The following is a 2,990-nucleotide window of genomic DNA, read 5'->3' on the forward strand; positions in this document are numbered from 1 at the left end:
TGGAAAGAGAGGCTCATTGGTCATGCAAACTTTATATGCCTTAGTATAGGGGATAGCCAGGGCCAAGAAATGGGAGTGGGTGGGTAGGGGAGTGGGTGGGGAAGCATTTGGGTTCTTTGGGGATAGAACTGGAAATGGAAATGAAGAAAATACCTAATAAAAAAAGAGAAAGGGATGGTGGGAGAAAAGGGAAGAAGAGTCTATCTAAAGTCATAAGCATCCATTGCAAAGTTGCATCTATAGCTTTAGTTAAAAGAAACCAGAACATCTACAGTGAAATATTTGCTTTTCTGAGACAATCAATAATGGTCAACTAGGTCTGAGAAAAAAAATTGTGATTATGGTGTCATCTTCTGTAATGTACTTGCTCAGGGTTAGCATACATAAATTATGATTCAGAGAGTGCAATGTTTTAACTTCATGCTGACCGATGAGTTTGGAAATATGTAAGAATCTTCCAACTGGTTGTAGCATTGAAACATGAAGTGATCATGAGAAAAAATGAGGAATGGCCATTAAGAAATCTGAAGCTACAGTTCTGGAGATGCACTGGGATTGAAGCGGTCATGGAGGGAAGTCGAGGCTAGGCATCATACAGTAGTCAGAGATTTTTAAAGAGAGCCAAGGGAAGAGTATGAGCAAAGGCACAGCCCATGTCTCACAGGAACCTCAGAATTTCACAAATGCCCATGCTACAGTATGATCAGCAAGACAGCATCAGATGTAGAGTAGAACTAACCTGAAATTAGAATACAAGTTATGTGTGCTCTGCATGGCGTAAGCAGAGAAACGAAGTGAACCCTGGCCCTTTGAACTGAACAGATCATGAGTGCAAGAAGTATTATAATGAGTTTATAGTATTAGACAGTGGTTTAGATTTGATTTGATTATGTGTATGCACCAACTATTCCTACTTACAGTAAAAATGTATGTATCTTTGCTTTGATTTCATGGAAGTCTGTAGTTAAGAGGCTTTGGACCTGTTAGAGAGAATGGCATTTTTAGAAAAGTTTTGAATTTGAAATGGGCTTTGGTTTTAGATGTTTTAAGAAGATGGTATAAGACTTTAAATTTTCATTGACTTTGGAGTTTGAAATATCAGAATGCTTTATATGTGATTATGACATTCATAAGAGATTTTTTAGAAAAAAACAGATTACCAAACCCTTGTTGTTTTGTCCTGATGCTTTATCAAAACAATAGAAGTCCTATCTAAGTTATTTTTTCTTTTCTTTTAATGAATATTTTCTTTACTTACAGTTTAAATGTTATCCCCATTCCCAGGTTCTCCCCCCAGAAAACTCCCTGCATCTGCTTCTATGAGGGTGCTTCCCCACACTGGGGCATCAAGCCTCTTCTCCCACTGATGTCCTACAAGGCCATCCTCTGCTACATATGTGGCTGGGGCCATGGATCCACCCATGAGTACTCTTTGGTCAGTGATTTAGTCCCTTAGAGCTCTGGGGAGTTTTTGGTTTTTTTTTTTGTTTTTTTTTTTTTGTTTTTTTTTTTTTTTTTTTTGGTTGATTCTTGGTCTTCATATTTCCTCTTGTGATTATTTTGTTTCCCCTTCTTAGAAGGACTGAAGCATCTACACTGGTCTTCCTTCATCTTTACTTTCATGTAGTCTGTGAATTACATTTTTGGTATTCTGATCTTTTGGGCTAATGTCCACTTATCAGTGAGTGCATGTGTCTTCTTTTGTGTCTGGGCTACCTCATTCAGGATGATATTTTCTGATTCCATCCATTTGCCTAAGAGTTTTATTAATTCATTGTTTTTAATAGCTGAGTAGTACTCCATTGTGTAAATATACCACATTTTCTGTATCCATCCCTTTGTTGAAGGACATCTGGGTTCTTTCCAGCTCCTGGCTATTATAAATAAGGCTGCTATGAACATAACATGTGTCCTTGTTATATTTTGGAGCATCCTTTGGGTTTATGCCCAGGATAACTGGTTCCTCCGGTAATAATATGTACAGATTTCTGAGAAAGCACCAGACTGATTTCCAGAGTGGTTGTTAACTAGGATGATGTTAACAGCCTTCCTCAATTAATGACTAGAGGTTTAATGTTTATGAAGGAAATTACCCTTGCAGTAACTATCATCTATCATAATCATTTCGAAGAAAAATTATAATTCGCAATTTAATTGGTAATATTTTTATTAATAATTGATATCAATTCATAGCTGATAATTGAAGTTTGAGTATTTTTATTGAATGTGCTACATAGTCTTTCTCAACACAAAATGGTGTTGCATGGAAGGCAGAAACGGTAGCTGAGGAACTCCTCTATAAGACTGTCCTATAAGCATGTTTATGGAGCATTTACTATTTATGATTAATGCAAGAGACCCCTGCTATTTGAAGAAAATACTACTCCACTAAAGTGGAACTGCATTGAATGAGTTTTTATTTTTCTGTGAATGTCATGAATATGCCAATAAACTATCCTTTCATTGCTCCTGTTTCAGTGTCTGTCACAGGTTTTACCTCTGGCTTCCTTTAGTGATGTACTGTAATGTGAATGTAAAAAAGCATTTCTCCCTAGGTTGGTTGGTCACAGAGTTCATCACAACACCAAAAAAGCTAAGACAATAAATATTAATGAAAAGAGCCAACATAACGACTTATAAGAGAATAGTTTAATTTTTTTAATATATTTTATTACGTATTTCCTCAAGTCCCCCATACCCTCCCCCCTCTCCCCCATTTCCCTACCCACCCATTCCCATTTTTTTTTTTTTTTTTTTTTTTTTTGGCCCAGGCGTCCTCCTGTACTGGGGCATATAAAATTTGTGTGTCCAATGACCTCTCTTTCCAGTGATGGCCGACTAGGCCATCTTTTGAGACATATGCAGCTAGAGTCAAGAGTTCCGGGGTACTGGTTAGTTCATAATGTTGTACCACCTATAGGGTTGCAGGTCCCTTTAGCTCCTTGGGTACTTTCTCCAGCTCCTCCATTGGGAGCCCTGTGATCCATCCA

At 37.5% G+C, this 2,990-nt stretch overlaps 1 pseudogene; it reads left to right on the plus strand.

Annotated features, from left to right (window-relative positions):
* The window catches only part of LOC110311327, a 103,817-nt pseudogene that overhangs the window by 39,708 nt on the left and 61,119 nt on the right, over positions 1-2,990 (plus strand).

This window comes from Mus caroli, chromosome 16 (genome assembly GCF_900094665.2).
Source record: "Mus caroli chromosome 16, CAROLI_EIJ_v1.1, whole genome shotgun sequence".
NCBI classification, from domain to species: domain Eukaryota; kingdom Metazoa; phylum Chordata; class Mammalia; order Rodentia; family Muridae; genus Mus; species Mus caroli.